The 26,157-nt window shown below is 37.1% G+C and overlaps 1 protein-coding gene and 1 pseudogene across 10 annotated transcripts in view; both read left to right on the top strand.

The window, feature by feature from the left end:
• CASK (calcium/calmodulin dependent serine protein kinase) overlaps positions 1-26,157 on the top strand; it is a 439,221-nt gene that overhangs the window by 115,766 nt on the left and 297,298 nt on the right. The window lies entirely within an intron of this gene.
• LOC112322386 (ubiquitin-ribosomal protein eS31 fusion protein-like) lies at positions 5,249-5,739 on the top strand (annotated as a pseudogene).

The following is a 26,157-nucleotide window of genomic DNA, read 5'->3' on the forward strand; positions in this document are numbered from 1 at the left end:
TTATTAGATTCTTACAAAGGCATATTTTTCCTAAATGGTTCAGAACATCTTCCTTCACATTAAGATACTGTTTCTGATTGGAGGATATTTTTATATTTATATACACAGCTACCATTAATCAAATTTCTTGCCTATTATCTTAAACTTTTAATTAATACACATTTTATCTCTTACTCTTCTGAGCCACTAATGAAATTTGACTCTCTGGTTTTAAAAATAGGTAGCAAAATTAGTTCAGGCAAATTGCTATAAGAAAGATAAGCTATATAGAATTGGACCCTGAATTGACAAGAGTTCTGAAATCTTGAAGGGACTCAGTTCTTTATGGTTTGGTTTTAAGAGTTAAAAAATGGTGGGTTTTATTTTGGAATATAATATTAAGTTGTCTTCTAGAAAGAATATAAATGGAGTTACAGTTTGCTTAGTCTCCAGGAATATTTCATTGTAAAAGCTCCAAATAGCAGTTGATGTCAGCAAAATTGGAGGAGTAAAGACCTTCAACAATTCTCATCTCCATAAAAGCAAGGGTAAAACTGGCAAAAACTGTCATAATCAACTTTTTCAGAACTGGAAATTCACCAAAAGCTTGCAGCTATCCAGGAATAATTTATTCAAGAAAGACATCTGATTCTTGATAAAAACAAAACAGTGAGCTATGTGGCATTTTCACCTGCCCCGTTTCCCATTCAACTCTCTCGAGCTCCACAGTACCCTTGACAACAGTTCACAATCAGAGTGAAAAAACAGGAGCCTGGCAGCCTCCAGGAGGCAGAACATAGATGGAACTTCTTCAAAGCCTCCTAACAAGAACACTGTCATTATTTGACCTGTCTGGAAGACCCCACTTGGAAGGCTTGAGGCAGATGATAACAGTTGGGGCAAATAAAAAGCTAACCTAAAAGCTTACAAATAAAAGCTGTTTAATGAGATGTCTATAGGGGCCCTGAGCTACAGCATATTCAAGGGAAGCAGAAAGGCCATGCACATGTATAGGATTTTACCAAGCTCAAGAAAGATTTGAAAAGGACTTAAGCTCTCAACTGTAGCTGACTTTCAGAGTGTGAAAGAAGAAATTGAGTGCTAAGGCAGAGTTGCTACATCCCTGACCATTGAAGGTGTGCTCCAGCACATACACAGGGCCTGTGAACAGAGACTAAGCTCACCAAGCTGAGACTTGGTGGCTACATACCTCAAAGAATACAGACTTCACAGAATTAGTTCCAAAAACTCACTAAACAAATAAACAGCAACAATAAAAACAAACCACCAAGGGGGAGGGTGGAGGTGGGGGAGGGAGGTGGGTTCACCTGGGGTGGGGTGGAGGGATGGGGAGAAAAGGCATACAACTGTAATTGAATAACAATAAAAAAAGAAAGAAAGAAAGAAAGAAAATTTTAAAAAAATAAAAAAATAAAAACAAACCATGGAGAAGATGAAGTTCTGATTTCCAGAGGTGACAGTCATGTTATTTGAAATGTCTGATTTTCCACAGAAAGTTATGAGACATGCAAAGAAACAAGAAAGTATGGCTCATTAACAAGGAAAAAGCAATCAATAGAAACTATCCCTGAGCAAACCCAGATGTTATACTTATTGGGCAGAGTCTAAATGAGCTATTTCAAATGTGTTCAAAGAAATAAAGGAAACCATGCCCTGTCTGGTGTGGCTCAGTGGATAGACTTCCAGCCTGTGAACCACAGGGTCACCGACTTGATTCCTGGTCAGGGCATATGTCTGGGTTGTGGACCAGATCCCCAGTAGGGGCACACGAGAGGCAACCACACATTGATGTTCCTTTCCCTCTTTCTCCCTCCTTTCCCCTCTGTATAAATAAATAAATAAGTAAAATATTTTTTAAAAGAAATCATGTCTAAAGAACTAATAAACTAAAAGGGGAAGTATGAAAATGATATCTCACCAAATAGACACTATCAATAAAGACATAGACTTTATTTTTAAGAGAATGAAATAGAACATCTAGAGTTGAAAATGACAATACCAAAATTAAAATTAACTGGAGGGGCTCAACAACAAATTTGAGCAGAAAACAAAAAGCATTAGCATTCTTGAAGATAAGTCCATTAAGTTTATTTAGTTTGTCTCTGAGATTTCTCTTAGCAATGTTTTTTATTACATACCTCCTCAGGCAAGGAAAACAAACAAAAAATAAACATATGGGACTGTATCAAACTAAAAAGTTTTTACACAACGAAGGAAACCATTAAGAAAATAAAGAGACATGCTACTGAATGGGAGTAAATATTGGCCAATGGTACTTTCAGTGAGGAGTTAATATCCAAAATTTATAAAGAATTTATATGACTCAACACCAAAAAAAATCCACTCCAATTAAAAAATGGGCAGAGGACATAATACTTCTCCAAAAAGGACATAGAGATATCCCATAAACATATGAAATGATCATTCATCATTAGAGAAACGCAAATTAAAACCACAATGAAATATCACCTCCCATCTGTCAGAATGGCTATCATCAATAAATCAACAAACAACAAGTGTTGGCAAGGATGTGGAGGAAAGGGAACCCTTGTGCACTGTTGGTAGGAATGCAGATTGGTGCAGCCACTGCAGAAAGCAGTATGGAGGGGTCTCAAAAAGCTAAAAATGAAACTGCCTTATGACCCAGCAATTCCACTTCTAGGTATATACTCAAAGAAACCCAAAACACTAATTTGAAAGAACATATACAGCCATATACATTTCTTGCAGTGTTATTTGTAATAGCCAAGAAATGGAAGCAACCCAAAGTGCTCATCAACAGACTGGTGAATTAAAAAGGTAGGGTACGTATATACAATGGATTATTACTCAGACATAAAAGAGAATGAAACTTTACATTTGTGACAGTATGGATGGACCTAGAGAATACTATACTAAGTGAAATAAGTCAGACAGAGAAAGACAAATACCATATGATTTCACTTATATGTATATTCTAAAGGACAACATAAACAAACAAAATAGAAACAGACTCATAGATACAGAGCTTAGTCTGATGGTTGCCAGAGGGGTTTGGGGGCTGAGTGAAAAAGGTGAAAGGATTATTAAGCAGTAGAAATTGGTAGTCACAAGAGTCACAAAAGTACAGCATAGGGAATATAGTCAATAATACCATAGTAACTATGTACAGTACCAGGTGGGTACTTGAAATATTGGGGGGAGCCCTTTGTAAAGTATATGATTGTCTAATCATTATACTGTACACCTGAAACAGATACAAAATAATATTGAATGTATATTGTAATTTAAGAAAAAAAGATTATTTGAAGAACAGGAAGAAAAAAGATTGAAGAAAATTAACAGGGCCTCAGAGACCTCAAGGATAATATCAAGCATATCAACAATGTGTAATTGGAGTCTCAGAAGAAGGGAGAAAGGGATAGAAAGAATATTTGAAGAATGGCCCAAAATTTCCCGAATCTGATGAAGAACATAAATCTGCATGTCCAAGAAGCTCAACAAAGTCCAAGTAAGATAAACGCAAAGATACATCATAATCAAACTGTCAAAAGCAACAGACAAGAAGAGTTGAAAAGAACAAGAGAGAAGCAATTCATTATACACAAAGGATCCTCAATAAGATTAATCACAGATTTCTCATCAGAAACCATAGAGGTCAGAAGACAAAATTTGCCTACCAAGAATTCTATATCTGGCAAAACTATACCTGAAAATGAAGGATAAATTAAGACATTCCCAGATAAACAAAACAGAACATTTGTCACTAGCAAACCAGCCCTACAAGAAACAGTAGAAGTAGTCCTTTTGGCTCAGAAGAAAACACTAGATATAACTAAAACTATAAGAAGGAATGAAGCGTACTAGTAAAGGTAATTGCATATGTAAATATGAAAGACAGTATAAATATTTCTATTATAATTTTTTCCTCCTGATTTGAGAAACAACTGCATAAAGTAACAATTACAAATGTATCATTGGGCTTGCAGTTTATAAAGATGTAATTGGAATAAAAATAGTGCAAAGAAGGGAATGGAGCTATATAGGATCCAAGTGTTTGTACGATTTAAATTAAGTTTATATGTATTAATGTGAGTCAAATTGTTATAAGTGTTAGTTGTTATCCCAAGTCAAGCAAGAAGAAACTAACTTACAACGTGTAATTTTAAAAAGACAAGGAAAAAAAGATTTACAAATAATAATCATTTAAAAAAGACAAGGGAATTAAAAAGGCACAGTAGAAAATGTCTAACACAAAAGAAGGCAGTAATGGAGCAATACAGGAACAAAAAAGACATGGAAAACAAATAGAAAAATTGTAGGAATAAATTTGACCTTATTAGTAATTACATTAAATGTAAATGAATTAAACACTCCAGTTAAAATGCAGAGATTGGCAGAATGGATGAAAAATATGACCCAACTATATACTTTCTGTTGACATACTTTAGAGTCAAAGGCACAAATAGGTTGAGTAAATGTATAGAAAAAAAAATGTACCATACAAACAGCAACCAAAAGAAATCTGTAGCAGCTATAGTTATATCAGACAAAATAGACTTTAAAACAGAAATCATTACTAGAGTCAAAGGACATTTTATAATAATAAAAGTGTCCATCCATCATGGAGATAGAACAATTATAAACATATGTGCACCTTACAACAGAGCCCCAAAATACATGAAGCAAAGAGAGGCAGAATTGAAGGGAGAAATAGGCAATTCTACAATAATTGGAAACTTCAGGGCCCAGCTCTCAATTATTAATACGACCAGCCTTGTGATCAACAAAGAGAAGACTTGAACATTATAAACCAACTAGACCTCACAGGCACCCGTAGAATTAATGCTCCATTCAGCAACAGAAGAATAGGCATTTTTTTCAAGTGCACATAGAACACTATGTACAATAGACTGTATGTTCATCCATCAAGTATGTCTCAGGTAATTTAAAACAAAACCTTACAAAGTGTCATCTCTGAGCACAAAGGAATTAAACTGGAAATGAATGACAGAAGGAAATTTGGGGAAATCACAAATATGTGGAAATTAAACCACACCCTACTAATAGCCAGTGAATCAAACGAGAAATTGCAAGGGAAATTAGAAAATAATTTTGAGGTGAATGAAAACAAAAACACAATATACCAAAATTTATGGGATGTAGCAAAAGTAATGATTAGAGGGAAATATATTAGTGTAAATGCCTAACAAAAAAGAAGAAAGATCTCGCTTTCTGATCTACCGTCTGTGGTGGAATCCCCATCAAGATGTAAATTTTTGTGAAAACCCTTATAGGGAAGACTGTCACTCTCAAGATTGTACCCTCAGATACAATAGAACATGTGAAGGCCAAGATCCAGGATATAGAAGTAACTCCTCCTGATCAGCAAAGACTGATATTTGCTCGTAAGCAACTGGAAAATGGATGTACTTTGTCTGACTACAACATTGAGAAGGAGTCCACTCCTTGTCTTGTGTTGAGACTTCATGGTGGTGTTAAGACAAGGAAAAAGTCTTATACCACTCCCAAGAAGAATAAGCATGAGACAGGAGGTTGTGCTGCCTATCCTGAAATAGTACAAATTGGTAAGAATGGCAAAATCAGTTGCTTTCTTTGGGAATGCCCTTCAGGTAAATGTGGTACTGGAATTTTTATGGCCACTTTGACAGATATTATGGCAAATGTTGTCTGACCTATTGCTTCAACAAACCAGAAGATAAGGAAATTGTATATGAGTTAGTTAAAGACATTAACTAATAAAAAAGGAGATCTCAAATTAGTAGCCTAACCTTTGACTTTAAAAAACTGGAAGAGAACTCTAAACCCAAAGCAGGCAGAAAGAAGGATATAATAAAAATTAGAAAAGAAATAAAGAATTTTAAAAGAGAAAATCAATGAGGCTAAAAGTCATTCCTTTAAAAAGATTTAAAAAAATAACTACCCTTTATCTAGACTTATCAGTCTAAACAGAGACTATTTTTATTAATAAAATTAGGAATGAAATAAGAGAGATTACTACTGACATTACAAAAGTAAGAGAATATTACCATCATATGCCAACAAATTAGATAACCTAGATGAAGTGGACTAATTCCTAGTACGAGGCAAAGTGCCAAAACTGACTCAAAAATAAATAGAATATCTGTATGGACCTTAAACAAGAAAAGAGACTAAACATGTAATCCAAAATTTTCATGAAGAAAAGTTTAGACCAAGGATGTCCAACCTGCAGCCCATGAGCCACATGCATCCCAGGATGGCTATGATTTTGGCCCAACACAAAATCATAAATTTACTTAAAATATTATGAGATTTTCCTAGTCGATGTAGCTCAGTGGATTGAGTGCAGGACTGCAAACCAAAGGGTGACCAATTGGATTCCCAGTCAGGGCACATGCCTGGATTACAGGCCAGGTCCCCAGTAGGGGGCGTGCAGGAGGCAACCAAACATTGACATTTCTCTCCCTCTCTTTCTCCCTCCCTTCTCCTCTCTCTAAAAATAAATAAGGTCTTTTTTTTTTAATTGAGAAATTTTGGTGATTATATGTCACAATGTATTTAATGTGTGACCCAAGACAACTCTTATTCTTCTGGTGTGGTCCAGAGATGTCAAAAGGTTGGACACCCCTGGTTTACACCCAGGCACTTCACTGGTGACTTGTACTACACATTTAGAAAATTAACATCATTCCTTCACAAATATTTTTTAAAAATTAGAAGGAACACTTCTCAACTTACTTTATAAGCCCTGCATTATCCTCTTCCCAAAACTAGACAAAGACACCACAAGGAAACTACAAAGCAATATCTGTGAATACAAACATACCTGTCCTGAAGTAAATGCTAGCATGCTGAATCCAACAACATATAAAATGTACTATAGTTCCTCAATAATGAAAAGACAGTTATCATATGACCCAGCAATTTTACCCTTTGGCCTCTACCAAAGAGAAATAAAACATGTCCACATAAAACCTTATATATGAATATTAATAGCAGCATTATTCATAATAGCTAAAAGGTGAAACCTAAACCTAAAATGTCTATCAACTGATGAATGGTTAGACAAATGTGGTATATCTATACAGTGGAATATTTATTTAGCCATTAAACAAAATGGAATAATGATATAAGCTACAACATGGATGAACTTTGAATACATTATACAAAGTGAAATAAGGTAGTCACAAGAGACCCCATAATATATATTCTGTTCATCTGAAGTATCTAGAATGGGCAAATCTATAGTAACAGAAGAAAGTAGATTAGGGGCTACCAGGGTCTGGAGAAAGATGGGAATGGAGATTGTCTTCTAATGATATTAGATTTTTTTTTGAGGCAATTAAATGTTCAAAGATTAAATGTGATGATTGCATGACTGTGAATATACTAAAATCCATTAAATTATGCCTTTTGTGGGCAAATTGTATGGTATGTTAATTATATCTGTTAAAGGTATTTTAAAGTATTATATGCATGAGTAAGTGGGATTTATCCTAGAAATGTATGCTGGGTTCAACATTTAAAATATTCAAGGAATGTAATATACCTTATTAATAGAATAATGGACAAAAATCACATGATCATCTCAAGAGATAGAGAACAGCATTTAACAAAATCCAATACCTTTTCATGATAAAAACACTCAACAAACTATGAGTAGAAAGGAACTTCTTCAACCTGATTTTTTAAAAATCTAAGAAAAACCAATAGATAACGTCATATTTATTAGTGTAAGATGAATGCTTTATGGATGTATCTTCTTGGTACTTTTGTTCAACGTTGTACTGGAAATTTTAGTCAGGAAAATTATGCAAGAAAAATAAATAAAAGGCATTCAGATTGGAAAGGAAGGAATAAAACTTCCTCTGTTTGCAGAGGGCATGATAATGAATATACGACATCCTAAGGAATCAACTGCAACAGACTATTTGTTCTAATAAATGTATTTAGCAAGATACGTGATCGTTATACAGAAACCAATTGTATTTCTATACACTGTCAGTGAAAAATCTGAAAATGAAATTAAGAAACAAGTTCATTTAACAGACACCATTGAAAAGAATAAAATACTGAAGATTATATTTAACCAAGGAAGTACAATATTTGTAAACTGAAAAGTATAAACTACTATTGAAACAAATGAAGGACATATTAAATAAACAGAAAGACCTCCCATGTTCATCAATGAAAAGACTTAATAGTAAGGTGACAGTACTTCCTAAGTTGACCTACAGAAACTGATCATAAAATTCACATAGAAAAGGAAGAAACCCCAAATAGCCATAACAATCTTGGGGGAAAAGGACAAAGGTGGAGGACCCACATTTCCTGATTTCAAAATTTCCTGCAGAGCTATATTGATACACATTAGTGTGGTACTGGCATAAGGATTGACATATAGATTAATGGAATTGAATTAAGAGTCCACTAATAAACCATACATTTATAGTCAAATGGTTTTCAACAGTAGTGTCAGGATGATTCGAAGGACAAAGAATAGTATCTTCAGTTTTGTACAGTTGTCCACTACTAGGACAACTAGACAAAAGCATAAAGGTGGGGCCACTACTGTGTATCATATATAAATTTAACTGAAAATTAATAAAAGATCTAAATGTAAAAGTTAAAACTATAAAACATTTAGAAGAAAACATGGGCATAAATTATGACCTCAGATGAAGCAATGGTTTTATAAATATGAAAACAAAAGCACAAAAGCCAAACAAAAATAGATAAATTGGACTTCATCAAAATTTAAAACTTTGGTTCCTACTTCTGGTCAGCAAGGAGATGTAGGTACACATGGCTCCCCTCCTCACACAACCATATATCAAAATTACACTAAACTGCAGAACAACCATCATTCAAAACTCTCAAGAATCGAGTTGAATGGAAGGCCAACAACTATGGAACTAAAGAAGCTACATCCATCCAGACTGCTAGGAGACATGGAAACATGGAACGGGGTGATACCAAACCTACATGTAGTGGATAAAAATTTGGGAGGAGAGGTTCCAGCACCACAACAAGCCCCTCAGCCCAGGGTTCCAGTGCAAGGAAGATAAGCCCCCAAAACTTCTGGTTGCAAAAACCTGTGGAGACTGAGCTGGTAAAAGGAAATACTGAAGTCTCAAGCAGTGCCTCTTAAAGGACCTGCACATGGACTTATTCAGATTCACTACCTCTGAGCTCTAGCATCAGGGTAGTAGCTTGGAAGGCACCAGTGGCATATAGGGAGGAACACAAGTGTCTGGCATCAAAGAGAGAGCTGGGAGACAGCTTTCTCTCAGACACAAAGGTAGGCAGAGGCCTCCTTTACTGAGCCCCCACCCCACAGACCCAGCAGGCAGGGGACATCTGAGACTCTATCAATCTAGCTCCCATGGTTTTCTCTGCCCTACAGAATACCTGAGTCTCTGCCAGACCCAACTTACAGACAACCCAAGCTGCTTTTCCATATGAATGACTGGTTCAGCTCAAGCTTCACATCCTCCTGAAACCTCTCAAACAAGCAACAACCAGCCTCAGCAAGCGCTCAGCCCCAGTACCTCTGGCTAAGTGTCCCAAGGCTTGGCACTAGCAGCAGCCAGCTTTGGATCACAGTTTGGCTTTGCCCGGGAACCTCCAAGGTCAGCACAGATAGCAGCCATCTGCAGATTGCTTTTAGCTCGTGGTGAGTTTCCAGGAGGAACACAAGTGCTGGCTGACCTGGACTGCACCACCCAGGAAACCCCATAACCTGCACAGCCAGTGGACAGCTACAGACCATGTCGGAGTGCCACCACCCTGCCCCTGCACAGCTGATCCTCCATGGAGGGTGGAGGTTAGTGGTCGGTGGTCACAGCCAGTCCTTGTAGCTCACTGGCCTGGATAAATCCCTCCCATTGACCTGCCAACAATAATCAAGGCTAAACTACCAGAGGAGGGTGTACTCAGCCCACACAAAGGACACACCTGAAGTACCCAGCTTTGGTGGTAGAGGAGGCTGTGCCACTGGACCCTACAGGACACCTACTACATTAGGCCATGCTACCAAAACAAGGAGTCAAAGCAGCACTATCTAATACATAAAAGCAAACATGGGGAGGCTCCAAATGAGGAGACAAAGAAACATGGCCCAAATGAAAGAACAGATCAAAACTACAGAAAAAGAGCTAAATGAAATGTAGATAAGCAGTCTACGAGATGCAGAGTTCAAAACACTGGTTATAAAGATGCTCAAGGAACTTAGGACCTCAACAGCATAAAAAAGATCCAAGCAGAAACAAAGGATACACTAATTAAAATCGGGAACAGTTTACAGGGCAACAGTGGTAGAGTAGATGAAGCCGAGAATCAAATCAATGATTTGGAATATAAGGAAGCAAAAAACAACCAATCAGAACAAAAAGAAGAAAGAACAATGGAAAGAAAGAAAAAACAAGGACAACGTAAGCAGCCTGTGGGTCAAATTTAAGCATTCCAACATTTGTATCATAGGGGTGCCGGAAGAAGAAGAGAAAGAGCAAGAAATTGGAAATCTATTTGAAAAACAGTGAAAGAAAACTTCCCTGATTTGGTGACGGAAATAGACATGCAAATCTAGGAAGCACAGAGTCCCAAACAAGATGGGTGCAAACGGGCCCACCCGAAGATGCATCATAATTAAAATGCCAAAGGTTAAAGATAAAGAGAGAATCTTAAAAGCAGCAAGAGAAAAGGAGACAGTTACCTACAAGATAGTTCCCATAAGACTGTCAGCTGATTTCTCAAAAGAAACTTGGCAGGCTAGAAGGGATTGGCAAGAAATATTCAAAGACATGCAAAGCAGGGACCTACAGCCAAAATCGCTGTACCCAACAAAGCTATCATTTAGATTCAAAGAGCAGATAAAGAGCTTCCCAGACCCCCCCCCCAAAAAAAACCCTAAAGGAGTTTATCATCACCAAGCCATTATTATATGAAATGTGAAAGGGTCTTATTTAAGAAAAAGAAAAAGATCAAAACTATGAATAATAAAATGGCAATAAACATAGACCTATCAGCAGTTGAATCTGAAAAACAAACTAACAAAACAAGAAGAACAGAGACAGAATCATGGATATGGACAGCACTTTGATGGTTGCCACATGGGAGGAGGCTTGGGGGAATGGCTGAAGAGGTGAGGGGATAAAGAAGTAGAAATAGGTAGTTACAGAATAGCCATAGGGATATAAAGTACAGTTCAGGAGACGTCCAGCCAAGATGGAGGCATAGGTAGACACACATCGCCTTTTTACACAACCATAAGAAAGATCACAACTAACCTCAAAACAAAATAAAACCAGAAGAGCCAGAAAATTGAATTGTATGGAAGTCCAACAACCAAGGATTTAAAGAAGAAATATTCACCCAGATGGGTAGGAAGGGCAGAGGTGGGGAGCCTGTGCTGAGAGGACGTAGTGTGGTGGTGGCAGTGAGGGAGTGGCTGCAGTGCCTAGCATTCATATATGGTGGATAAGAACTGGGAGGGATACCTGGGGAGCAAGCCACCCCAGCACCAGGCCACACCACGCATCCCAGGGTTCCAGCGCCAGGGAAAGAAAGCCTCATAACTTCTGGCAATAAAAACCAGGGTAGGGGCATTGGGTCAGTGGAGGAAACTGCTGGTATCTCAGAAGAGTCCATTTAAAGGACCTGCATAGTCCTAAAATGTATGCATATTTGCCCACTCTGGGATTCAGCACTAGGACAGCACCTAGAAGAGCTCCAGCCACATACGGGAAGTGGAGGGAAGTAGATGGAAACAGGGCAGGGCTGAGCAAGTATCATTGTTCCCTCTCCAACCCCTCCACCACATACTGCACAATAAAGCGGCATATCCTGGTGAATGCCTAAGGCTCTGCCCCTTACAACATAACAGGTGCACCAAAACGGAGTCAAAGCAGCTCTACCCAACACACAAACAAACATGGGGCGGGTGCCAAATTGAGGAGACAAAGAAATGGCCCAAATGAAAGAACATATCAAAATTCCAGAAAAAGAACTAAGTGAAAGATAGCCAACTTATCAAATGCAGAGTTCAACACAATGGTGATAAGGATGGTCAGAGATGTCATTTGAGTATGGAAACATATAAGGGAAGAAATGAATGCTACTCTAAGTGAAATAAAGAAAAATCCACACAGTGAGTCAACATTGAAGGGAAGGAAGCCGGGGTTCAAATCAACAATTTGGAACATAAAGAAGAAATAAACACTCAACAATATAGGATGAAAAACAAGAATCAAAAAATCAAGGAGAGAATAAGACAGGCAGTGGGGCGGAGAGGACAGGGTGGGCAAGGCAGTGGCTGGCAGACCACACAGGCAATCCCACATTCACGCACAGACAAGCCTCGGGGAAAGCAGGGGGCCAACATGGACCACGAAACCCTGGGTTTCAGCGCAGGCAACTAAGGACTCAAAACCACAGTTTGAGGAAAAGATCTGTGGGGATTGTGGTGGCGGGAGAAACTCCCAGACTCACAGGAGAGTATGTTGGAGAGACCCACAGGGTCCTAAAATGAGCACAAACCCACCCACCTGCAAATCAGCACCTAAAGGGCACAACATGCTTGTGGGAAGCGAGGGAAGTGATGGAAAGTAGGATGCGAACAGAGCAAGCAGCATTGTTCCCTCTCTGAGCCCTCACCCACAGACGGTGCCACAAAGCAGCCAAGAGGGTTGCCCTGCCCTGGCCAATACCTAAGGCCCCACCCCTTACACATAATAGGTACACCGAGACAAAGAAATATGGCCCAAATGAAAGAATAGATCAAAACTGCAGAAAAAGAATTAAACAATGAGGAGATTGCCAACCTATCTGATGCACAGTTCAAAATGCTCACAGAATTCATTGAGCTCGGTTGCAAAAAGAAGGAAGAAATGAAGGCTACATAAAGTAAAATAAAGCAAAATATACAGGGAACCAACAGTGAAGGGAAGGAAACCGGCACTCAGATCAATGATCTGGAAAAAAAAAAAAAAGGAAAAAGTAAGCATCGAACTGGAACAGCATGAATAAACAAGAATGCAAAAAAATGAAGAGACACTTAGGAGCCTCTGAGACAACTTTAAATGTTTCAACATCTGAATCATGGGAGTGCCAGAAGGAGAAGAGGAAGATATTGAAAACTTACTTGACCAAATAATGAAGGAAATCTTCCCCATTCTGGCAAAGGAAATAGACTTCAGGAAGCCAAGAGAATCCCAAAGAAATTGGACCCAAGGAGGAACACACCAAGACACATCATAATTACATTAGCCAAGATGAAAGAGGAGAGAATCTTAAAAGCAACAAGAGGAAAGGAGAGAGTTGCCTACAAAGGAGTGCCCATAAGACTATCAGCTGATTTTTCAAAAGAAGCCTTGCAGGCAAGAAGGGGCTGGAAAGAAGTTATTTGCAGTCATGAAAGGCAAGGACCTACATCCAAGATTACTGTATCCAGCAAAGCTGTTATTTAGAATGAAAGGGCAGATGAAGTGCTTTCCAGATAAGGTCAAATTAAAGGAGTTCACCACCACCAAGCCCTTATTTTATGAAATATTAAAAGGACTTATCTAAGAAATAGAAGATCAAAAACTATGAACAGTAAAATGACAACAAACCCACAGCTATCAACAACTGAACCTAAAAAACAAAAACAAAAACTAAGCAAACAATTAGAACAGGAACAGAATCACAGAAATTGAGATCACATGGAGGGTTATGGGGGGGCAGTATGGGGAAAAGGTACAGGGAATAAGCAGAATAGGTGGTCACAAAATAGTTAGGGAGAGGTTAAGAATAGTATATAGGAAATGGAGAAGCCAGAGAACTTATATGTACAACCCATGGACATGAACTGTGGTGGGTGGGGGGGTGCTGGAGGGTGAGGGGGGAAGTGCAGGGAGGAGGGGGATAAAGAGGGGGGAAATTGGGACAACTGTAATAGCATAATCAATACAATATACTTTTAAAAAAAGAAAAAAAGAGCCTAGAAATAGAACCACACAATAGAGTCAGCTGATCTTTAACAAACTGGCAAAGGCAATCCAGCGGAGAAAGTACAGACTATTCAACACGTGGTTCTGGTACAACTGGACTTCTACCTGCAAAAAAAACACAATGATTTTAGACATAAACCTTAAGTACTTCAGAAAAAACTTTTTCAGAGTGTTTTTCCTCTCACAATGGAAACAGTGTAAGGATGTACATTCTCACCATTTTTATTCAGCCTAGTTCTGGAAGGCATCAGAATATGGCAGGAACAAATAATATAAGCACATGGACTTCAAAGAAATGAAACTATTTCATTTCAGACAATAGGGGATTGGCCTGAAATATTCAAAATGATGAAAGGCAAGGACCTACAATCAAAACTACTTTACCCAGCAAGGCTATTATTTAAAATTGAAGGAGAAATAAAGAGCTTAAGACCAAAAAAAGCTGAAAACGTTTCTTACCACCAAACCAGTCTTACAAGAAATTTTAAAGGGTCTGCTTTAAGAAGAAGAAAGGAAAAATACAGAGGAACATAGTTCAAAGAATAAAATGGCACCTAGGCTGGTGTGGCTCAGTGGATTGAGTGCTGGCCTGTGAACCAAAGGGTTGCTGGTTCACTTCCTGGTTGGGCCACATTGCCTGGGTGGTGGGCCAACAGCCCAATTGAGGGTGTGGGAGAGGCAACCAACTGATGCTTCTCTTTCATGTTGATGTTTCTCTCCCTCTTTTTCTCCCTCCTTTCCTTCTCTCTAAAAAATAAGTAAATAAAATATTTTTTAAAAGAATAAAATGGCAGTAAATATGTACCTATCAATAATCACTTTTAATGTGAATGGCTTAAATACTCCAATCAAAAGACAGAATACCCAAATGGATAAGAAAACTAGAATCATATATATGCTGTCTACAAGAGACCCACCTCAGAACGAAAGATGCACAGACTAAAGTAAAGAGATGGAGAAGGATTTTATGCAAATGATAATTTAAAAAATGCTGGGGTACAAATACATATATCTGACAAAATGGACTTTAAAATAAAAGCTATAGTAAGAGACAAAGAAGGACATTACATAGTGATAAAGGGAGCAATACAAGAAGAGGACATAACACTTGTAAACATACCATGAACCTAACATAGGAACAGCTAAATATGTAAAGCAAATGTGGATGGACATAAAGGAAGAGATTGACAGTAATACAGTTATAGTAGGGGATTTTAAGACCCTATTGGCATCAATGAAGAGATCTTCCAGACAGAAAGTCAACAAGGAAATGGCAGCCTTAAATGACAGACTACATCAGATGGATTTAATTGATATCTTCAGAGTATTTCATCCCAAAGCAGCAGATTATACATTCTTTTCAAGTGCACATAAAACCTTTCATAGGATAGACCATATGTGAAGACATAAAACAAGTCTCAAATTTAAGAAGATTGAAATCATATCAAGCATCTTCTCTGACCATAGTGGTATGAAACTAGAAACCAATCATAAGAAAATACAGAAAAACACACATAGAAGCTAAATAACTTGTTACTAAACACTGAAGGAGTTACCAGTGAGACCAAGGAACAAATCAAAAGATACCTGGAAACAAATGAAAACGAGAACACAACAACCCGAAGTCTGTCGGACACATTGAAAGCAGTCCTAAGAAAGAAATTCGTAGCATTATAGGGCTATCTCAAGAAACAAGAAAAAGCTCAAAGAAACAATCTAACTTTATACTTAAAGGAAGTTGAAAAAGAATAACAAAAAATGCCTAAAGTTAGTGGAAGGGAGGAAATAATGAAGATCAGAGCAGAAATAAACAAAATAGAGTAAAAAAAAACAATATAAATGATCAGTGAGCTGATTCTTTGAAACAATAAACAAGATTGACAAACTTTTAATCAGGCTCATCAAGAAAAAAAAAAGAGAATGAACCTAAAGGAATAAAATCAGAAATGAAAGAGAAATAACAACTGACATGAAGGAAATAGAACAGACTATATGAAAATATTACAAACAACTGTATGCCAACAAATTGGACAATCTGGACAAAATGAATAAATTCCTAGAAACATACTATCTTCCAAAACATCAGGAAGAATCTGAATAGACAGATTACAACTAGTGAAATTGAAATAGTAATCAAAAAACTCCCAACAAACAAAAGTCCTGGACTGAATGCCTTCACAAGTGAATTTTACCAAATATTCAAAGAACAACTAACACCTATATTTCTCAAACTATTCCAAAAAACTTCAAGAGGTGGGAAGACTCCCAAGCTCATTTTGGGAGCCAGCATTATCCTAATTCCAAAACCAGATAAAAACACTACAAAGAAAGAAATTATAGGCCAATATCCATGATGAACATAGGTGCCAAAATCCTCAATAAAATATTACGTAACCAGATCCACCAATACATTAAAAAGATCATACACCATGATCAAGTGGGATGTATTCCAGAGGTGCAACATACACAATATCTGAAAATCAATTTTCATTAATACACCACATAAGCAAAATGAAGGATGAAAGCTACATGAACATATCAATAGATGCTGAAAGAGCATTTGATAAAATCCAGCACCCATTTATGATAAAAACTCAGCAAAGTGAGAATAGATGGAACATAACCTGAACATAATAAAGGCTATAATATAACAAACCCACCGCCAACATCATACACAATGTAAAAATATTTTACTTAAGATCAGAAACAAGACAGGATGTCTGCTTTCACCAGTCTCATTCAACATAGAACTGGAAGTCCAAGCCACAGCAATCAGACTAGAAGAAATAAAAGGCATCTAAATTGGAAAGGAGCAGTAAAACTCATTATTTGCAGATGACATGATACTGTATATGGAGTACTCTAAAGATTCCAAAAAAACCCTAGAACTAGAATTCATATATGAATTCAGTAAACTAGCATGAAAGAAAATATCCAGAAATAGTTGCAATTTTATACACCAATAATGAACTATCAGAAAGGGAAACTAAGAAAATAATTCCATTCACAATTGCTTCAAAAAGAATGCCTAGGAATAAATTTAACCAAGAATGTAAATGACCTGTACTCAGAAAATTAAGACACTGAAGAAAGAAATTGCTGAAGATACAGATAAGTGGAAGCATATATCATGTTCATGGATAGGAAGAATTATTATAATGCCCATAATACCTAAATCAATATATAGATTCAATACAATTCCTATGAAGATACCAATGGCATATTTCAGACCTAGAACAAATATTCCAAAAATGTATACGTAATCACAAAAGACTCCAGAGTAACAGTGATCTTGAGAAAGAAGAACAAAATTGGGGTAATCATACTACCTGACATTAAACTATGCTACAAAGCTGAAGTAATCAAAACAGCATGGTAGTGGCATAAAAACAGACATATACATCAATGAAACTGAAAGGAGTGCCCAGAAATAAACCCATGTCTTTATACTCAATATTTGTAAACAAGGAAAAAACATACAATGGGCTAAAGGTAATCTAGTCAGTAAATGGTGTTGGGAATAATGGACATTTATGTGCAAAACAGGAAACTAGACCACCTTGTTACACCATACACAACAATAAACTCGGAATGGATTAAACACTTAAATATTAGACTCAAAATCATATAAATCCTAGAAGAAAACATAGGCATTAAAATCTCAGATATTTCTCAGAGCAGTATTTTATCTGACATATTTTCTCAGGCTAGGGAAAGAAAAGATAAATGGGACTACATCAAATTAAAAGGTTTCTGAAAAACAGGAATCATCAACAAAATGAAAAGACAACCCACTGAATGGATGAACATATTTGCCGATACATCTGATAAAGTGTTAATATCCATAACATATAAAGGACTCTTAAAACTCAATACCAGAAAAAAAATAAATCAAACAATCCAATGTGATAAGATTGGCAAAAGACCTGAATAAACATTTCTCTAAAGAAAACATATAGGCGAGTGGGTTCAGCTGGGGTGGGGTGGAGGGACGGGGAGAAAAGGCATACAACTGTAATTGAATAACAATAAAAAAAAAATTAAAAAAAAAAAGAAAAGAAAACATATAGGCGGCCAATAGCCATGTGAAAAGATGCTCAGCATCACTAATCATCAGAGAAAGGCCAATTAAAAGCACAATGAAATATCACCTCACACCTATCAGAATGGCTGCCATCAATAAATCAACCTTCAACAAGTGTTGGTGAGGATGTGGAGAAAAGGGAATCCTCATGCACTGTTGGTGGGGATGCATATATGTTCAGCCACTTCGTAAAGCAGTATGGAGGATTCTAAAAAATTAAAATTGGAACTGCCTTATGGCCCAACAATTCCACTTCTGCAAATTTATCCAAAGAAACCTGAAACACTAATTTGAAAGAATATATGCACCCCTATGTTCATTGCAGCATTATTTACAATAGCCAAGATTTGGAGGCAGTGCAGATGTCCATCAGTAGATAAGTGGATTCAAAAAGAAATGGTACATTTACACAATTGAATGTTACTTGGCCATAAAAAAAAGAAGGGAATCTTATCATTTGTGACAGCATGGATAGACCTGGAGAGCATTATGCTATGTAAAATAAGCCAGTCAGAGAAAGACAAGTACCATATAATTTCACTCTTATGTTAAATCTAAGGAACAAAATGAACTAAAATGCAAAATAATGAGACTCACAGATAGAAAGCAAGCCAATAGCCATCAAGGGTGGGGTGTTGGAGGGATTAAGGGGAAAAAAAAAACAGAAAAAACTCATGGACACGGACAACAGTGTGATGATTCCTGGAGGGAAGTGGAGGAGGGTGTGGGGAGACAAATGGTGATGGACGGAGAATTGGGGTAGTGAGCACACAATAATGCTGTACAGGTGATGTGTTGTAGAAAAGAAAAATAATAAACTGCAGCCACATTGCTCAAGAAAAAGGAAAAAGGAATAAAACTATTTGCAGATGATATGAAAGTCTATGTACAGAATTCCAAGGATCTTAAAAACTCCTAGATCTAACAAATGAATTCATCAATGATAGGAGAGAAACATAACAAAATTAATTGTATTTCTCTATATACTAGCAAAGAACACCTGGAAGCCACAATTAAAAATATAACATGATTTGCGATTGCCCAAAATAAACTGAATTCTTAGATTTAAGTCACATGAAACCTTAAGAGTGTTATGGTGAAATGTTCAAAACTCTGATAACAAACTCAAAGTTATAAATAAATAAAAAGATATAGTTTGTTCATGAATTGGAAATCTCAACATAGTAAGTAAAGATTCTCACCACATTTTTATGTAGGTTTGTGTCATTTCCATTTAAAATCCCAGGATGATTTGTTGCGAATATAGAAGTCTTATCCTAAAATGTATATGGAAACATGGTAGAACAAGAATAGCTAAAATAATTTTGAAAAACTGTAATAAAGTGGGAGGAATCATTCTACCCTATTTAATACTTACTTATAATAATACAGTGTGGTACTGGCAGACATAGATCAATGAAACATTTGATTGCCCAGAAGTAACCCCACATAAGTTAAGTACAGCCAACTGATTTTTGACAAAGCTTCAAACCCAATGAAGTGAAGAAACGATCATGTTTTTATAAGAAATGGTGTTAGAGCAATTGGACATCCATAAGCCAAAAATTGAACCTCAACTTAAACCTCATGTCTTACATACATATTAATTCAAAGTGGATTGTAGAATTAAATGTAAAATAATAAACTATATAACTTTTAAAAGAAAACATACCAGAAGGTCGTCGAGACCTAGGAGATGGAGTTCTTAGACATGATACCACATGTACAATCTATAAATGAAAAAAATTCAACAGTGAAAAGAAGAAAAAGAAACCATCCAATTAGACAGTGGGTAAAAGACATGGACATTTTTCTTAAAAGGATTATACAAGTTCTTACCAAGCAGACGAAAATGTTCAACATCACTATGTGTTAGGGAAATAGAAGTTTAAACCACAGTGAGATATTGTTACACAACTTTGGAATGGCTACAATTAAAAATGATAATATATTCTGTAGGGATATGAGAAAAACTGGATCTTTCACATATTGCTGGTGGGAATATAAATTGGTACAGTCACTCTGGAAAATAATTTGGCAGTTTCTTTTTTTCTTTTTTTTTTAATTTTTTTCTTTTTTTTAAAATTTTTATTGTTATTCAATTAGTTGTATGCCTTTTCTCCCCATCCCTCCACCCCACCCCAACCGAACCGAACCCACCTCCCTCTCCCACCTCCACCCTCCCCCTTGATTTTGTCCATGTGTCTGCAAACAAAATATAACCAGAGACATTGAAGTTAAGAACAATCTAACAATAGCCAGGGAGGAGTGGGGAGGGGACTGTGGGGAAAGGGGATTACAGGAATTTGGCAGTTTCTTTAAAAAACTAAGCATATACTTGCCATTCAATCCAGCAGTTGTACTTTAAGGAAATGTGCATCCCAAGAAAAGAAAACCTATATTCACACTAAGACTTGTAATCAGGTTTTCATAGAATTTCTATTTTTTAATTTTACTTTTGTAGTTTTTAACTAAATTTATTGGGGCGACATTGGTTAACAAGATCATATAGGTTTCAAGTGACGATTTCTATGATCTGTATATTGCAATATGTGCCCACCACCCAGTCAAATCATCTTCCATCACCATATATTTGGCCCCCTTTAGCCTCTACTACCCTTCCACCCGCCTTCCCTCTGGTAGCTACCATGCTATTGTCTGTGTCTGTGAATCTCAGTTTTATATCCCACCTGTGAGTGAAATCATATGGGTCATATGCATCTTAGCTTTTCTGACTGATATATTTTGCTTAACATAATATTCTCAAGATCCATCCATATTGTCACAAATGGCAGTATTTCATCTTTTCTTATGGCTGAGTAGTATTCCATAGTATATGTATGTACCACATCTTCTTTATCCGATCCTCTATGGAAGAATGTTACAGAGCAGGCGGGGGGTGGTTCACAATAAATTATTACAGAAAGGATTCCCCCCTTTCTGTCTCCGGAGGTTCCCACACACACACACACACACACACACACACACACACACACAGCTGCTAGGTTCGAAATGCCACCGCCAGAGGAAAGACATCTCTCAATGCCAGAGACTGGTGAAAAGGAAAGGAATTGCTTATTTAAAAGTTACAGACTTAGAGTAATGGCTTAATGTCTTCAGTAAGATACTGAAGTCCTTTAGAATACCCAAAGACGCACACAGTCCTTCCCTCTCCCTGTGCCCAGTCTGGGGTACCGTATCTCAGGAAAAGAAGTAGAAGTCTGTGATTCAGGCTCCCGGCACCATCAGCTGTGTGGCTGCTGCAATCTCCAGTTAATCCAAAGTCGTGTGGCACCTTCTCATGGCCCACCAGCAAGAGTCCTTTCTCTCCTTTTCTTCCTGGCAAAGTCTCTCCTGCTGCCTAAGCCACGTGGCAAAAAGAAGCACTCCAAAACCACATGGTCCTCCCTATTCACTCCATCAGAACCGCGTGGTCCTCTCCTTTCCCCTCAGAACCATGTGCTCCTCTCTCTATGGCTGCCGGTGCCTGGGTTTAAATCCCAGCGCCCATCTTCCTTTGCAGCCCCATTTCCGACTCCTCCTACAGTCAGTTACACCTGCCAGCATCCCGTATTCTTCCAGCTTTACTGGGCTGCCATAGTAAGTCCGGGCAGGTGTGGCCCCGTGGCATGGAGCCAATCATCTCCAAGCTCTCACGCAGGCCCTGTAACCAGGGGGAGTTGCTTCCCAGTCCCATCTTGGGTGGAATTCTCTCCCATCCCCCTGGCTCAAAGCAGGGCCACAGCTATTTAACATATGTATGAAACCAGTTAAAGGTTATAGATATGTTAAATGACTATGCCAGGGGTTGGCTGCAAAGCTGTTGCTACCCAAAACAGCTCTGAATGGCCCTGTTCCATGTGTCCCATCCCCCCTGGCTCAGGCTTGTGGGGGTGAGGACATCCTATATATATTTTTCTAATATTTCCTGGACACCTTGAGTTCTGGACCCCATTACAAATCCCTTCTTGGGGCCCTCCTCTTGGCTGCACCCTGGTTCAAGAACAGTCTGGTTGTCTCCACTGGTACAGCCACTATGGAAAACAGTATGGTGATTCCTCGAAAATTAAGAATAGAGTTACTATAGGGAACCATTCCAAGCGTGGGAAATGTGGCCCAGCCCCCACTCGGAAAAGTCAGTGGGGAGTGAGATTCAGCGGGCAGGACCCACACCCACAGATAGGGTCTCCCAAGGGAATCAGGCCCTACTATGAGACTTGCTCTTGCTAAAAATCTCTCACCCTGAATTGAGGCAGCAAACGTTTACTGCACATCTTTAATGTAACTTCCTAAAATCTATGCTAAAACTTCCAAGGCTGAGGGTAACCAGCTTAACCACTTTTCCCTTTACATTTGCAAATATCCTTCCTCTTCTATGTAATCAGCAACACCCTCTCCTTTGTTTTCTGTAACTACCTAAAGTGAACCTGTGCATAATAAATGAGGACCATCCTCAATGTAATGTTCCCAGAAAAGCAGTAAAAGCCTGTCAAGGCAAGGGTCCAGGCGCTCTCCTCTTGAGAAGTGGCCTCGCCGTCCCTTTTCCTCCACAGCACTCGGTAGTCAGTGTGTATTTGTCTATTGCCACCACAACACATGATCCTGTGGGCTGGGATCTGCATCAAGTTACCATGTGACAGCAATCTATCTTCTGTGTATCTACCTGAAAAACTCGAAAACATTTATTTGCAAAGATATATGCACCCCTATGGTCATTGCAGCATTACTCAAGGTGGCCAAGACATAGAGTTTCTATTTGAAATAGGTAAAATATAGGAAGAACTACAATGTCTTATAATGAGTTAGTGGTTAAACAAATTGTGGCACATCCATACCATGGAATACTTATCAGGAAAAAAAACAAAAAAACTATTGATGCATGCAGCTACTTGGGTGAATCTCAAGGGAATTACGCTGTGTTTAAAAAAACTATTTCTAAAGGTTATATACTGTGTGATTTTTAAAAAATACATTTCTATATCTCTGCTGTGGTAGTGACTACGTGAATTTACACATGGTGATAAAATTGAATAGCTGTACACATACACAAGTGGATGTCAAATTGGTGAAATCTGAATAAAGGCTGTCAATTGTACCAATGTCAAGTTCCTGGTTTCAATAATGTACTACAGTTAGTTATATAAGATGTTACCACTGGGGGAAACTGAATTAAGGGTACAGAGAACCTCTCTGTGCTATTTTTGTACTTTCTGTTAGGGTACAATTATTTTTAAATAAAACTATTTTTTAAATTCCTCATGATCTATACACTCATCCACAGAATGGGTAAATAACCCATAAAAATTTGGGCATATAGGCAGAAACATTTTAGCTTCAGGTTTTTGTTTTCAAATAATCCAAATTGTTCTGTATAGGCAGAACTCTGTTTAATGTAACTGATAGCATAATCAAAAACTGTCTGTTGTTTTCCTCAGGAAACATGAATGTTTAATAGACTTAATTTACATAGGAAATTTATGTTCATTTTGTGGAATAATTACTGGTCTAGCTAATAAATCTATATCTCCTCCTTTTGCATGCTGAAAGCATTGCCAAAACCTGTTATTTGCATTTACATTTTCTTATTGTCACCACTTCTTCCACTATGGTTTACAGTTGAAATAATCCAAGAAATTACAAGATGTTAAGGTTTATACTTCTGTTTCACTTTCCTGAACAGGTTGATCATGTGTTGTTAAGCCCTGATCGTAGATTTAATGTATCATATTACATTCTAAAAATTAAATATTTGAAACGATAAGACCCATCGTTTCAAACATTAAGGAATTATCCTTTATGTGCCGTGTCATATACACATGCAGTATTAATTTAATGTTGTTTTAAAGTTATTAGATAATCATTCTGATTATAGGTATTATTCATGGATGCTTTTGGCTGATGGACTCCTTAAACTTATCTAGTATTTAAAAAATGACACTGGTTAATAGTGGTCCTTTGGTGAAAACAAAAAGGATTTTGTATTTCATGGAGTAGTTTAAAAAAAAATACTATTAGAAATGAACTTCCACCTAGTGGAATAATTTTCAGCAAAACACCCCCTGATGAATCTCTAAAGCTGAGGCAATTTATAGTAACTAAACTATCATGAGATCAACTATGTGGGGGGGAGACATGATTTTTTTCTTCTTTTTTTTTTGCCTTTAAAAATCCAGGGAAGACTTAAATCCACATTACCTGCTTCTGAAAGTTTATGGGCTATCTGTTAATCTAAAAAAATCATAGTCCCTGACCATAGTAGTCATTTAATTACAGAATGGCTCACTGGATAATATATGTTCCTACGGGGGGTTCCCATTAGGTTTCTAATTTTTATTTTTAAAGCAAATATTTTACTATAGAAAACCATGTATTTCCATGGATCTTAAGCAATAAATTAGGAGTGCTGTTGTAGCAAACTGCCTTGATGGTACATCTGCCTGTTTACCCCTGGTGGCTCTTTTTGTGACTATATTGAAGCTTTCGGGCTGAAGAGCCAACTTGAAAAACAAATGTGTTTGTTTTTAATGATTAGATCATTTTGCTGTGTTGTGCCAAGCATTTCTGGGCAACTATATTTAAAATAAAATACCAGTTTTATTTTTGTGAAGTTTATCATTGTATTACTAATTGTATTCCTGTTGACAGTTACTTTCTGTGAGTACCTGCTGATGAATCTCCAAAGCTGAGGCAATTTATAGTAACTATTATAAGAGCAACTGGATAGAAAAAGAAAACCCTGATTTTTTTCATCTTAATTTTTTTGCCTTTAAAAAAATGCAGAGAAGACTTAAGTCCACATTACCTACTCCTGAAAGTATATGGCTATTTGTTAAACTAAAAATGACTCATAATTATTTAATTCTAGGTATATATGTGGCTTGATATTACATATAGTATATTGGTCATAATCTATACTATCAACATTTTATTCATAAACATCTCTTAATCTGGATGCCCTATCTTATATGGTTTAGATATGGCTCTCATGTTTATATACTAAAGCTATCAAAGCTCTTTAGCTTATATGTTCAATTTCATCTTAATATCATATTCAGGAAATGTAACAGTTTGGAAAATGTGAAATGACAGGCTGCTCATTTTTTACTCTGAAATAAGCAGCTTAGGTTTGGGTTTTTTTTTTTTAAGTGTTCCCCTCCTCCACTATATGGAGTAATTTGTGCTTCATTTTTCATTCTTTTTTTCTGTTCTCTTTCCCTATATAAAAACCTACATACTTTCTTTCAAATCCACCTTTTGCTAGCTTTAAAATTGTGATTTAGAAAATTCCTCCAGCAGTGTAGAAATGGAAAATAGATGATGGCAGAGATTTTGGTGGTTTGGTAGAATCATAAGCCCTTGGTATATGAGTGATAATAGGTGGGAAACTCATTCTGTACACTAGATCACAAGAGTTTTGGAGTGTAGTTATTAATTAAAATTTTAGTCTGCAAAAGTGAATGAGAGGCGGCTCTTGGATGACTTGAATGATGAAGTTACCATTAAACCATCTGTATGAATAGTCTTGGAAATAGTCTAAGAAATAAGTCTTCAGTAAGTACTGTTATTCTGAAAGAAATTTGCATTACACAAATAATGTGTGACAAATAAACAAATTCTGACTTTGTAAGGAAAGACTATTTGAAAGAATTATTTCAAGGAGTCAGAATATTGCCAATAGGGAATAGGGTCTATTTTAATGGAGAGAATACTCTCACAATAAGATCTACAAGTATCTCAAGGGTTAGGCAAGAGGGATTTTTTAAATCAGGAGGAATAAGCAAGGCTAGAAAGAACCAAGTAAAGGCATACCGTATAGATATTGCTGGTTTGGTTCCAGACCACTGCAATAAAGCCAGTATCACAATAATGTGAGTCAGAAATTTTTTGGTTTCCTGGTACATGAACAAGTTATGTTCACACTATATTGTAGCCTGTTAAGTGTGCAATAGCATTATGTCTAAAATAAGCAATGTACATACTTTTTTTTTATTCAGTTACAATTGTCTGCATTTTCTCCCCATCCCTCCACCCCATCCCAGCCAGTCCCACCTCCCTCCCCTACCTCTACCCTCCCCCTTGATTTTGTCCTTGTGTCCTTTATAG

Source organism: Desmodus rotundus, chromosome X (genome assembly GCF_022682495.2).
Source record: "Desmodus rotundus isolate HL8 chromosome X, HLdesRot8A.1, whole genome shotgun sequence".
NCBI lineage: Eukaryota > Metazoa > Chordata > Mammalia > Chiroptera > Phyllostomidae > Desmodus > Desmodus rotundus.